Source organism: Aedes albopictus, chromosome 3, assembly GCF_035046485.1.
Source record: "Aedes albopictus strain Foshan chromosome 3, AalbF5, whole genome shotgun sequence".
Taxonomy (NCBI): domain Eukaryota; kingdom Metazoa; phylum Arthropoda; class Insecta; order Diptera; family Culicidae; genus Aedes; species Aedes albopictus.
The window spans coordinates 78,711,803-78,726,357 of record NC_085138.1 but is presented as its reverse complement, the minus strand read 5'-3'; the positions used below and the strand labels follow the sequence as shown (position 1 = coordinate 78,726,357).

The following is a 14,555-nucleotide window of genomic DNA, read 5'->3' as shown; positions in this document are numbered from 1 at the left end:
GGTTCGGACTGTGCTCCAAAGTGTCATAGTGGCGCTGCTGCGCCCACATCACCTCTCAGTTTTGAAGAGAAATGAACGCGACGCCGATTAATGTTTACATAAAATGACTCAATCATGAACTTTCATTCATGTTTTATGAATGGATGACGCCACGGGGGAGTGGACACCTGCTAAATTTTTACATCGAGCCGAGGGAAACAACACCTGCAAATGAATGCTTCGGATTGAGTATTATAGAGGGTGCTAGTGAGATGCCAAACGATGTTTTTGAAGCAATTTTCTTCTAAGTAGTATATCTGTTTGTCTGTGTTGTTACTTTCTTTCAAAATATATCTGTATTCAAGACAAACAGAAGGAAATTTAAATGAACTATAATTAGCATCTTGAATTTTGAAACGATGTTGAAATTTAAGGAAATTTTGTGTTTTATTAGAAAAATATTCTAATCGTTATAATTTTCTTCCGTGTTAAGAATTTTAGGTTAAGTCAAAAGTTTTCTAAAGCTTATTATACAGGCCATATATGGTCAAAATTTCATCTTTATAACTTTGTGCAGAATAGTCCGATCTTTTCCAAATGTTGTCCACTGATACACAAGTAGTTGATCAACTTACAGTAAAAATTTGAGAACATTTGATGCGCTTTTCGAAAAGTTACAGCTATTTGAAATTTTTTTGAGAAGGGAAAATTTTGCCTGTCCCGATCATTTTGTCTATCCCCTGTATTTCTTAATTTCAATCCTGGTACAGTTCATAAATCCGGATCCATTAATCCGTAAACACCCGGGACGATCTTCTTTTGGTAAAAATGGAATACATATCTTCTTTGTTTTAAAACATTAATTGCATTGCAGTTGTAAATCAATCTTTATTCAGGTCTTTTGTGCATTCTACAATGATAGTATTTATTTAAGGTTGAAAGATTCGCCATTGACATAATCGTTGTCATTGATGATTCGAAAGCAGTTTTCTTGTTCAAAGCTAAAAATTTCTCAGTGAAAATGTATTCACTGTATTGCGGATGCAGAATGGAGTACAGTGAATACATTTTCAAAGTAAACATTCATGTTTTGAGCAAGAAAACTGCTTTTGAATTTTCAATGATGACGATTATGTCAATGACGAATCTTTCAACCTTAAGTGATTTATGTTTCTATTTTCAACCTTCAATTTTAGTATTTTGTATCATTAATACTTGTTTCTTTTCTTTGTTTTGTGTTTGCGTGTTTATACAATGTGTATGCGTGTTTTTTTTTAATTTGATAACCTTCTTAACCTATTTGCAATTTGAAAATCTAGTTTGCAAGCGCTCTTATGAGCGGGTATTCGGAGGCGGTGGCACTCACGTACAGGCTGTCGATCGCGTCTTCGATGCGGCCTCTGACCATTTTGTAGCCCGCTGCACTGTGCATATCCACGATTCTGGTGTCGCAGGGAACGTCCAGGATGATTCGCAGGAGCCGATTTTGGACGATTTGGAGCTTTTGTTTGTGGGATTCCGCGCAGGTTCCCCACACTGGCATGGCGTAGTTGACAGCCGGAATGATGATGGAGCTTAGTACTGCCAGCTTGTTCCGGCGCGATAGTCGGGATCGTCGACAGATGAGTGGGTCCAGGGAGTTGAGCAGCCACATGCACTTCTGTTTCATCCCATCGGTGTGGGCCCGGTACGTCAGGGGTCGGACGACCCCGAGGTATCCGATCTCGTTGGCCCAGTCTATGGGCTTGTTGTTCACACTGATGAAACAGTCCGATGGCGGAAGGAGCTTTGGTGGCTGACGGTACCGGAAGAGTATGGCCTGGATCTTGGCTTCATTTACCTTGATTTTCCACGAAGTAAGGTATGTGACATAGGCTGTCACCCCCTGTTGTAGTCTTGATCGGTAGATCGTTGGAGTCCTGCCGTTTGCGACAATCCCGCATAAAGTGCCAGACTGCACCCTCCCGGTAGTTCTGGGATGTCTGACGTGTAAAGAGGATTGGGCCCAGCAAGCTTTCTTGGGGAACGCCGGCCGGGACAGCTTGAACCTCCGATGCTGTACCGGTAAGATGGACTCGGAAGGTTCTGTTCGACAGGTAGTTTCGTACAACTTTGCAGACAACTTTGTTGAGCAAACCGTCATGCCAAACGTTATCGAAGGCGTTTTCTACATCGAGGTGCATCATGGCGGTGTTGTTCGAGAGCGCTTTGTTTCGGTGAATGATGTTCTCCACTCTGACCAACTGGTGGTGGTTCGAATAGCTTGCTGACCGAGGACAGGATCGTAATTGGTTGATAGCTTGTGGGGGCGTTCGGGTCTGTGATAGCGTGATAGGAATGTAAGCACTGTTGTTGCTCTGACAATTTACGATCGACCTTTATTCAAAGTATATCTCATCGACAGGTGATGTATTCTTATAAATGAGTATGAGTTAGTAAGACCACAGATAACTGGTAAAGACATATCACCACATCTCCCTTCCTTTTAGTACATGTACAAGTACATAGCAATCAATAGTCAAGTACACAATCCTCAAAACGAAGTGGCTTCCTAATCGGGCGTTGAGGCCGATTGCGCTCTAATGCATGTTCTAAGGTTTTCTCCTCAGCAGGAACATGCTGGTCACTTACTGGGGTTCCAGGGCATTGGACAGCAGACTCCAATGCGTCATTTCTTTGTAGATTATCCTTCTCAATCGGTTCAGACTGCATGCCCTCTCCTTCGTCTGGTGTGACTATCTTCTTCAGATGACTCGTGTTCCTGTCGTATCGCTTAAGCGTCTCATAATTTCGTACCGTTACTCGTGAACCATGCTTCTCTGTAACTGTCATCGTGTTTGGGCCAAACGTGGGGGCGAGCTTGTTACCGGGCAATACATTCTTCATTAGAACTTTGTCACCGATCTCCAAACTCGATACTTTCGCTCGGCGGCGTTGGTCCTCGAGCATTTTTCCCTTATCTTTCGCTAACTGGTCTTTGTCCCTGTAATCCGTAATTGGTACCGAAACTGACAGTTCGTTTAAAGGTGGCAGCTTTGTTCGAATAATCCTTCCCATCATTAATTCCGAAGGTGTTTTTCCTGTGGTACAATGTGGCGTTGAATAGTACATTGTAAGGTAATCATTGAGATCTTTCCTCCAATCCTTAGATAGAGCTTGACTTATCTTCAATCTCTTCATCAGAGATCGATTTCGCCGTTCGACCAACCCGTTCTCTTAAGGCCAGTATGGAGTAGTACGGTTTAGAACGATTCCTCTATGATTACAGAACTACTCGAATTCACGACTGATAAACTGCCGTCCATTATCGAGAGTTATTGTTTTTGGATAGCCCAGTCTTACAAAAATCCTGTTCAACCGCTCCGCTGTTTCTTGTGCCGTTATCCTTCTAAGAACCTCAATTTCCTTGTACCTACTGAAATAATCTATGATGACAAGTAAGTAGTCTCCAGTTGGCAAGGGTCCCAGAAAGTCGATGGCCACGTCCACTCACGGAGCCTCCGGTAACTTCCGTCGCTGCATAGGTTCAGGACGCTCGGGATGGCTCACTAGACGACAACCTTCACAAGTATCTACGACTCGACCGATAGCATCGTCCATTCCGGACCACCAACAAGAGTTCCGCAACCGCTGTTGCATTTTAGTTTTTCCGGGGTGACCTTCATGCCCTAGTTGCAACATACGTACATAACAAAAGGATTAATCGCTTCGGCGGTGTAGTTCCAAATCCCTTGGTTTAAACACTCCCTTAAGGCTGATAACTCGGGATCTCCTTTGGATGCTTCCTCCATTTCGCAAATGTCGACCGCGGCTAGTTCTGTGGCGTGCTTGATATAGACTTCTGATTCAACATCGAACATCTCTCTTTCACTAGGCCGAGAATGTCGCGACAATGGATCTGCTTTGCCTTTCCCTTTCTGTATTACCACATCGTAAGAGAATGCTTGGAGTCGCAAAACCCATCGCTCAATGCGCAGGCAGGGGATGAATTCGGAGAAAATATGGTTTCTAGGGGTTTGTGATCCGTTTCTAACTCGAATCGAATACCGAGGAGGTATATTTGGAACCTTTCAACAGACCAAACGAGCGCGAGCGCTTCTTTCTCAGTCTGCGCGTAAGTCGGCATCCACAAGTTACGTAACGCTCTAGGGGGAGGGGGGAGTATGGCCGGGCGTTACGGCCCATACAAAAATTTTCGGGTTTTCGTACAAAAAAGCGTTACGGAGGGGAGAGGGGGGTCGAAAAATGTCGATTTTAGCGTTACGTAATAAATGGATGCTGTCTAACGTCTTTCCGTGTCTGTCAAGCTTTTGCTAGCGTTACATGAGCCTCTGCACGAATTTGCCCTGTCCTGCTCACCATAGGGTCCTTACCAGGTTTCAAAATTGGGATTACATTCCCAGTCTGGACTTCCTACTCCCCGAGCAAAGACGGATAACTAAGTGATATCACTTTGATAACAAACTATGTTATCGGTGTTATCATGTTGATATTTTTGTTATCATCTTTTAAAATTGATGATAATCAGATGATAACAAATTTAGTTATCAATAATTTTGGTCCATCGCGATAACATAAAAATACTAAATGATAACAAAATATGTTATCAGTTTCCAAACGCACATTTCAAAGCTTTCCCAAGACTGAGGGTCTGGTGGACTTCGAATCTAAAAATAGATTCTGCTTTCCATCTTCAATGCGACTGCAGTTCGAAAGTGTAGCCTTCAACCACTCTTCCTCTCACTGAGTCCCTTTGGTACAGGGGTATCGGCTGTGACCGGTAATCACTCGATTAGGGTTCGAGACCCACTGGGTGCAATAGTTGAAAACATGAATTATAATTATAAGAAACTTTTTTCAACTGCTAACTATGTCGGTAAAGTAGATTTTTACTATTTTGGTCGGTAAAATAGCTCTGAATGATAACCAAATGATAACAAAACCTGTTATCAATCATCTGTATTTTTTCATGTTGATAACTAAATGTAATATTGAATAAAATACTATATAACACAATCAGTTATCAACTTGAACTCAATGATAACTCAACTTCTTATCATTTTGGTATTCATGGAGTAAATTTGGGTTATCATTTTTGTTATGTTGGCTCTTAATTCAACCTAAATGATAACAAATTCAATTATCAAACGAATGATAACCAGGTACCAGAACTTGTTATCATTTTGTTATCCGCCTTTGTTCGGGTCTGTTATCGGGACGAGAGTCGGATTATGTTCGTCGAGCTGATCCACTGAGCTACGGACTGCGTCTTCGTGGGGACTTACCATTGTCGATTCGATGTTGTGGGCGTCTACGAGCTTGCTGGCGATAACGTTGGCTTTTTCCAACGGGGACACCAGGATTTCGCCAGAGTTGTTTCGAAGAGGGGGCACCGCTTAAGGCCTTTTCTTCAGAACTTTGGCCACCTTCCAAAATAGCCTGGAGTGGTCGTCCATCTGTTGAATGGTGGCTGCAAATTCGTTGTTCCAGATTGTTGTCATCCTGTCCCCAATCAGTTTATTGAGGAGGGAGACTTGTTTTTTTTTCGGGGGCAGCCCGAGCGCTGGAATTTCCGCCGAATCGTGTTCCGTTGCTGAATCAGTTGGCGAGTGTATTGATCGATCTTGACAAATTTCCTCCTCACCGGAACCCAGCGAATACAAGTTTCTTCAGCGGCGTGAATGTTTTCCTCAAATGCTGCCAGTTGGTCGTCGATGGCACCAGTAGTGGTTGACAGATCGGGGTTGTCGGGGATGGCAGAGTCGACAAAGCGCCTGAACACCACCCAATTCACCCGATGGTAGTATCGAGTCACCGCCGGGGAAGCTGGCGTGGGATTACAGTCGAGCTTACACACCACCGGACATGGACGTTTTTGACCACCAGAGTGTTGGACGATTATGTTGTGCAAGATCAAGTTAGCCTTGGATTATACTATTTGACAAGCAGAGCGAAAAATACATTTATTCCATTTTGAATCTCCGAACAAGATAGTTTGATTTCCTGTGTTATCACGTATCTGCTCAACAGGTTATGTGCCTAGAGTAGCAGGGAATCGAAAATAGTGCTAGAGTGTTGAATCTTGTTAGTGAAAGTATTGAGTAATAGTAACTGCGATTTGATCCAGCATCCAGAAGCATGGATTTTACGAAAATGGGTTTCCAAAGGCTCGGCTACGACAACTACGAAACGTGGAAGTTGCGTGCACGGCAAGTTTTAACGCGTGAAGGGCTATGGCAATACGTGGTGGACGACTTGCCTGGCGTGGAGGTTGGGTCATCGGAATGGAAAACGAAGAATGAACTGGCTCTGCAGACGATCGGTTTTCTAGTAGAAGACGCCCAGTTGCGGTTAATTCAGGACGCAGTAACTGCTAAGGATGCTTGGAGTAGACTACGGACCTATTACATCAAAGACTCATCGGTGGGCAAAGTTGCTCTGATCAAGAAATTGTCGAAAACAGAACTTTCCGAGGTAGGTGATTTGCGTCAACATCTGATGGATTTGGAACAGCTCTTCGAGAAGATAGAGAACGCGGGGTGTCGCATGGATGAGGATATGCAGGCGGCTTTTATACTTGCCAGTCTGCCGGAATCGTACGAAAACACGGTTGCTGCGATACAGGGAAGAATGGAGGTTTTCACGATGAATTTTGTCAAGACGAAGTTACTGGAAGAATATGATCGGCGTACTCAAAGGGGCAAATTCGAAGACTCCAAAGCGATGGTTGTGAAAGCAGTTCGGAAAAACGAGAACAAGCGGTTGTGTTACGCATGCGGAAGCCCGGAACATTTGATTCGTGACTGTGACAAGCTGGAAATTATGCGCGAGAAGACTTCGAGAAGCACTACTGCAGGTAACAGAACGCAAACGGCTCGGTCAGCTCAAAGTGATGTTCATTCGGATCGTCATATCTGCTTTGCTGCGCTTCAGGAGGAGACTGATGATCATTGGTACCTTGATTCTGCCGCATCAACCCACATGACAGGAAACACGAACAATTTGGATTGGCATCGCAAAACGAAGAAGCAACGAGTAATTCTGGCAAATGGGTATGTGCTGCATTCTACTGCTGTAGGAGGAGTAATTCTACCCGCTGTTGGTGCTGATGAACGACCAGTTGATGTCAAGCTGAATAACGTTGTGATTGTACCCGGACTTTCCACAAATTTGGTTTTTGTAGAAGTAATCACTAGTCAAGGATATGCAATACTATTTAGCTCAGATGATTGTAAGATTTTGAAGGATGGTGAGGTTGTAGTTGTGGCACAGAAGATTGGACGTTTGTACCGTTTTTAATATGTAGTGTTATGGGAACTTTAAGGTCTTTTAGAATAAAGATTAGAGGTAACTAACTTTATCTTGAGGAGGAGTGTTGGACGATTATGTTGTGCAAGATCAAGTTAGCCTTGGATTATACTATTTGACAAGCAGAGCGAAAAATACATTTATTCCATTTTGAATCTCCGAACAAGATAGTTTGATTTCCTGTGTTATCACGTATCTGCTCAACACAGAGGTGGTAGTTTCTCCTTTCCGGGGTTCTCTGAACTGGTGGTAACCGTGGTACCCCGTTGGTTGTTGGATTGCTTCGCCAGTGTGACAAAACTGTTTCGCTGAAGTAGTTGCTCCTGCAGCTTGGCATCGGAGTAGGTGGTCGGTTTTGGGTTGCTTGGGACGCGAACCATTGGAATTTAACGCCGCTCCAAGCGGCGTCTCTTCAACATCCATCTGATGTCGATGGGTTGGTGGGAACGGCAAAACGGAATGACACGAATCGTGAGGCAGAAACGGGAAAAAAAAGCGGAAAATTATACTTTATTCGAGCGTGGGATGCCAACAGGCCAGTGGGAACAGAAAATCCGTAGGTGACAAGCGATATCCGGCGCCTAAGATTACTGTATGGGTCTTTGAGCGGATCGCTAGTCGGGACTCTGAGCTCAGTTGTTGACTTCACTACTCGGATGTCAAAGCTAGAATAATGGATGATGGATTTTAAGACATTCTACTCTGGAGTATTTTTTATAGTCAATGGTACCTTCCCTCTTTAGCTGGTAGCCGAAAATACGTGGCTTTTTTGTATTTTTCATAAATTCTACATGTTTTTGCTCAAATTTCATCGTTTTGCTAACCATCAATAGTTTTGACTGATCCTTGATATACAATGTATCACAACTCATCATAGTATGTTGAAGTTTTCATCCCACAGCTATTCTAAGGCCTCCAAAGTACTCCGAAGTTTGTGTCACAAATCCAACATTCTAACCCAAATTTTATACACGATGAATGATCTCACAGAACATAGTCTACGGTACTCAAACAGCCTTGAAGCACCCCTACAAAATTCATGGTACATGAATTGGGTGATCTAGGTTATCCAAACTACTCTGGAATTCATTTTCTTAAGATCTACTGAATCTACCGTCAATTGTATTCACTCTGTTCAAAAATTTAGTCCATTAGACTTCGCAATGCTACAAGCAACTCGATATTGTGGTAGTTGAATATTCCGTGAAATACAAATGACCTCCAATACACTTTGAAGTTTGGGTTACGATATCTACATACTGTATCATGCTGTAAATGTAAAAAATATTCGTGGCATGTAGTCTAATGGAGCTTCAGTGCGCAACTATAATGCTTATGGTACATTCATGGGTTATTCCAGGCTTTCAAACTATTTTGGAAGGTCTACAGGCTCTACTCTTGTTTCTCTTCACTCTATCGGCATAATTCTTTCACGATTGTGTCTATTCCACTTAATATTATTATAAATATCTCTATGTGTTGCTTGTTGAGTGTCCACTGGTATATAAAATGACCCCAATGTATTTTGAAGTATAGATCGCAATATCTGCAAATCTTTGAATATTTTTACTGTAGCGAATGCTCGCGGAATATAATCTACGCTATACTGTTAGAGCCTCAGAGTGCAATTCTGATAACTTAGCAAAATTCACATGGCGATCTAGTTCATCCAAATTATTCTGGAATTAAGACCTACAAGCTCTACTCCTGTATCTTTTTACCCTTCTTACACCCATAAGAAGGGTATAAATATCGCTCGAAAAACCGACTTTCGATCCGAGGCCCGGAGGGCCGAGTCTCATATACCAATGAACTCAGCTCGACGAACTGAGCAAATGTCTGTATGTGTGTGTGTGTGTGTATGTGTGTATGTGTGTGTGTGTGTGTATGTGCGTTACAAAAAAAAGTCACGCACGTTTCTCAGCCGTTTGCCAACCGATTTGAGTTCTCTTGGAAGCAAATGAAAGCTACTACATCCTAGTAGAACGCTATTGAATTTTTTTTTCGATTGGATGTTTGGTTACCGAGATATCCCTCGATGAGTACTTATGAGTCATATATCTAAACTTTTTAAGATTTTTGACCAAGCGTATCATAATAAATATTTTGGCCGTTTGTCTATCGATTTGGGTTCTTTTGGCACCAAATGAAAGCTACAGCATCCTAGTAGATCGCCCAGAAATTTTATTTTGATTGGACATTTGGTTACAGAGATATCTTTCGAAGAGTACTTAGGATTTATACAACTAAACTTTTTGAGATTTTTGACCAAGTGTATCATAATGAATATTCTGGCCGTCTGTCAACCGATTTCGGTTATCCTGGCACCAAATGAAAGCTACAACATTCTAGTAGAACCCTACACAATTTTATTAGGATTGGACATTTGGTTACCGAAATATCTTTCAAAGAGTACTTAGGAGTAAGTTTAACTTTTTGAGAGATTTTTGACCAAGGGTACCATAATAAATATCTCAGCTGTCTGTCAACCGATTTGGGTTCTCTAAGCACCAAATGAAAGCTACAATATCCTTGTATAAGGCCCTGAAATTTTATTTCGATTCGACATTTGATTACTGAGATATCTTTCGAAGAGTATTTCTATAAATTCTTTTTTATTAATCTATTGACTTACTTGATATCTTGCATTAGTTTTTGACCAGTCTATGGGAAATTATTTTTCAATAAATAATGCTGACAAAGTGTATTGTTGTTTTCAATAAAATTATAAATAACAAATTACAAATACACAGGAATTTTATGAAAACTAACAATATGTTAAATGAAAGCTTTGAATTTATATATTGTGGGAAAAATGCAAGAACCGGACAGCGAAAATAACTAGCTAATGCCAAACTGATTAACTTAGTAAATATATAATTTTTGTCCTTTTTGTACCATAACCATGAATACCAAGTACTTCAGAGCTAATTTAATCGACTGATTCAGAGATGAACCAGCCTAGGGCTGAAAATCTCTTTAATAACGACAAAAAAAAAATTCGACTGATTAAGAGGTATTAGACAAAGTATATCTCGCTGATTTTCTTATCCATTTGTTAATCGATTCAAGATCTTTTGGCAGTTAACAAAAGATACAATATTCCAGAATATGTAAGCTATTTTTAAAAAATTTCACACAAGATTCTAGAAGGTGTCTGGCATTTCTGGTAGTTTAGTCCATGGTCCATGATGCTATTTTGGAAACCAATTCACTAGATGCCAAATCCACAATATTCTCTAGAACTTTTGGTCCATCACACAAAATAAATATGTTAAATACAAATAATACAACAATAGTTTCAATAAGTGTAAGAAGGGTTCTGTTCACCATAGGTGGATTAAATCGGGTTTTTCTATATCGGTGTGAATCTTTCACAATTATTTCTTTTGCATCTCATAAAATTACGCAAATCTCTTTGTGTTGTTATTTATGCGTCCACTAGCATACAAATGTTCTTTATAGTATTTTGATGTGTGGGTCGCAAAATATGTATATTGTAGTGACCTGACATTTTTTTTTCAACTGTTTCCTTTTAGGGATTTCTCCAAGAATTCCGCAACGGATACAACTAGAAGTTTCTTTAAGGTACTCCATCACAAATTAATTCAGAAATTCCTTCAGGGACTGCTCAAGGAATTCATCAAGGGATTCTTCCAATGCTTCCGCTTGGAATTCTTCATGGAAATCCTTTAGGAATTCCTCAACTAATTCATCCATGAATTCATCCCGTAAGATATTCAAGAAATTCTCAGATGATTCCTCCAAGGATTTCTCCAGAACACCTTAATGAATTCCCCACGAATTCCTCCAGAAATTCTTGCAGGAATTCCATCAGTCTATCCTCAAGGAATTCTTCCAGAATATATTCCTGAAATTCCTCCAGCAAATACTCCAGGAATGTCGCCAGCAATTACTCTACGAAGTCTTCCAGGAATTATTACACGAATACCTGTAGGAATTGTTCCTTGAAATACTTCAAGAATTTCTACAAGAAATCTTCCAGAAATCCCTCCAGGAATTTATCCGAAAATTGTTTCAGGAAAACCTCCAGGAATTACTCTAAGAAATTCTACTGGAATTCCTCGAGGAATTACTCCAGGAATTGTTCCAAGAAATACTTTAGGATTTCCTCCTGTCAATATTCCAGGAACTCGTCCAGTAATTGTTTTAAGAGTTTCTCTAGTCTAGAAATTACTTCATGAATTCTTACAGGAAATACTCCAGAAAATCCTCTAGGAATTTCTCTGAAAATGGAGGACTTTAAAAATAAAAAAAATAACTTCAAGAATTCCTCCAGGAATTCCACCAGGAATTTCTCCAGGAAATCCTCCAGGAATTCCTCTAAGAATTCCTCCAGGAAGTTCTTTAAAAATTCCTCCATAAATTACCACATGAATTATTCCAGAAAGTACTCCAGAATGTCCTCCAGAAATTTCTTCACAAAATTTTTGAAAAATTTCCTGGAAGTATTCTTGTAGAAATTCTTGGATAAAGTCCTGAAAGAATTCTTCAAGGATTCCTGGAGAAATTCTTGGTGGAATTCTTGAAAAAAGTCTTGGAAGTATTCCTAAAGAATTTCTTGGATGGCAATTCTGGAAGAGATTGTTGGAGGAATTCTTGGGGGATGTCATGGAGAAATTTCTGGAGGAATTCCTGGAGAAATTCTTGGCTGGATTTGGATTCATGGGGGATTCCTGTAGGCATTTCTGGAGAAATTTGTGAAGGATTTTCTGAGGATATGGATTGAAAAATTCGTGGAGGTATTCCTAGAGGAATTTATATAGGAATCCCTGGCCAAATTTACGGAGGGACTCTTGGAGGCATTTTTGACAAAAGTATTAGAGATTTTTTTTCTTGGAGTTCCTGTAGGAATTCTTAAAACAATTTCTGGAGAAATTCCTTGATAAATTCTTAGAGGAATTCTTAGCAGGAGCCTTGAGGGAATATCTGGAGAAATTATTGGAAAAATTCCTGGAGAAATTTTTGGACGAATTCTTGGAGAATTTCCTGGTTGGATTCTTGGAGGAATACTTTACACTGAACAGAATTCTTGGAGTAATTCCTGGAGAAATTCTTGGAAGAAGTCTCGGAGCAGTTCCTAAAGAAATCCCAGAAGGAATTCTCCGAGAAATTCCTGGAGTTGTTTCAGGATTCAGGAGTATTTTCTTGAGGAATTTCTGTAGGTTTCCTGAAGAATCTTGGAAAAAATCATAAAGAAACTTTTGGAGATTTTTTTGGATGAATTCTTGAAGGAATTTCTTGAAAAAAAATCCCAGGAGGTATTTCTGGCGAGTTTTTGGAGGAATTCCTCGATGAATTTTTGGAGATATTCCTTGAGAAATTCTTGGTAGTATTCCTGAAGATATTATAAGCGGAATCCTTGGAGGAGTTCCTGAAGGAATTGTTATAATTATTTCTGGGGGAATTTATTGAAGATTTTTTGGTGATATTTCAAGAAGAATTTATTAAGGGATTCCTAGAGAGATTCCTGAAAGAATTCCTGGAGTTATTTCGGGAGCAACTTTTGGCGTAATTCAACAAGAAAGTTTTAGAAGAATTTCTTTAAAAAAAATCTCCAAGGGAATTCTCGGACGATTACTTAGTGTTATTTTAGGAGTATTTTCTTGAGGAAATTCTAAAGGTTTCCTGAAGGATCCTGAAGGTGTTCATGGAGGAGTTTCTGAGAAAATTCTTTTAAAAAAATCTTTGAAGATCCCTGGGGGAATTCCTCGAAGAACTCTTCGAGGAATTCCTGAAGAAGTTCCTGGAGCATTTCCTGAAGTAATATCTGCAGGAACTCCTTGAAATTTTTTTTTGACGAATTCCTGGAGGAATATATGAAGAAATGCTCGAAAGAAATCTCGGAGGAATTCCTGGAGTATTTTTTGGAAAAATTTTTGGGGGATTTCCTGTAGGTTTTTGGAAAAATTCTTAGAGAGATCTTGAGACATTTCTAGAGGAATTCTAGGAGGAAATCCTGGAGGAATGCTTGGAGAATTTCTTGGCAGAAGTCTTGAAGGACTTCCTGGAGAAATTCTCGGAGGAATACCTAGAGGAATTCTTTGAGAAATTCTTGGCAGAAGTTTTAGAGGAAATCTGGATAAATTCCTAAAGGAATTTCTGGAGAAATTCCTAGAGGGATTATTGTAAGAGTTTTTGGCAGAACTCTTGGAGAAATTCCTGGAAGAATTTTCGAGGAATTTCTTGAGAAATTCTTGGAAGAATTCGTGGAAGAATTATTGGCAGAATTTCTTGGAGAAATACCTGGAGGCATTCTTTAAGAAATTCTTGGCGAATGTCTTGGAGGAATTGCTGAAGGATTTTTTGGAGGAACTTTTGGAGGAATTCTTTAAGAAATTCCTGGAGAAATTCTTGGAGTGATTCCAGGAGGAATTCCTGAAGGAATTCTTGGAAGAATTTCAGGAGGAATGCTTGGAGGAATTCCTGAAGGAATTGTTGGAGGATTTCCAGGAGGGATTCCTGTAGGCATTTCTGGAGCGATTTTTGGACGATTTCCTGGAGAATTTTCTTGAAAAAATCCGAACAAATCCCCGGAGGTATTTTCGGAGCAATCCCGATAAAAAATCTTGGAATAATTCCTGGAGTAATCCCTGGTATAATTCTTGAAGTTAATTTTTGAGAGGATTTCCCAGATAAATTTATAAAAGAATTCATGGAGGTTGTCCTGGAGTAACTTTTAAAGAATTCCCGGAGGAATTTTCTGAGTAATAATTTTTGCTGGAATTGCTACAGAAATTTTTGAAGTAATTTATGGAGGATTTTGTGGAGAAAATTCTGAAGAAATCTCTGGAGGTATTCTCGGAGCAATTCTAATAGGAGCTCCTGCAGGATTCCTTGGAGCAATTTTTAAAGCAATTTGTAGAGAAATTTCTGTACGAATTCCTTGAGGACTTTATGGAGTAATTCCTGGAGTAATTTCTGAAGTAATTCAGAACTCTAGAGCAGTTTCTGGAGGAATCCTTGAGAATTTTCTGGAGAACTTTCTGGAGGGATTCCTTGGAGAATTCCTGGAGGTATTTGTGGAGTATTTCTTGGAGGAATTCTTGGAGAATTTCTTGGAAGAACTCTTAATGGGATTTCTTTAGGATTTTTTGGAAAACTTTCTGGAAAAATTTCTTTAGAATATCAAGGGGGTTTCAAGGGGAATTTCTGGGAGTATTCATGGAGGAATTTCTGAAAGACTTCCTGGATTAGTAATTTATAGAGGAATTTCTGGAGCAACTTAACAAGCATGATTTCGGTAA

The 14,555-nt window shown here is 40.1% G+C and overlaps 1 protein-coding gene across 1 annotated transcript in view; it reads left to right on the top strand.

Moving 5' to 3' along the window:
• Positions 1–14,555, top strand: part of LOC134291305 (homeobox protein goosecoid-like) — a 67,319-nt gene that overhangs the window by 46,719 nt on the left and 6,045 nt on the right. The gene's annotated exons all lie outside the window — the stretch shown is intronic.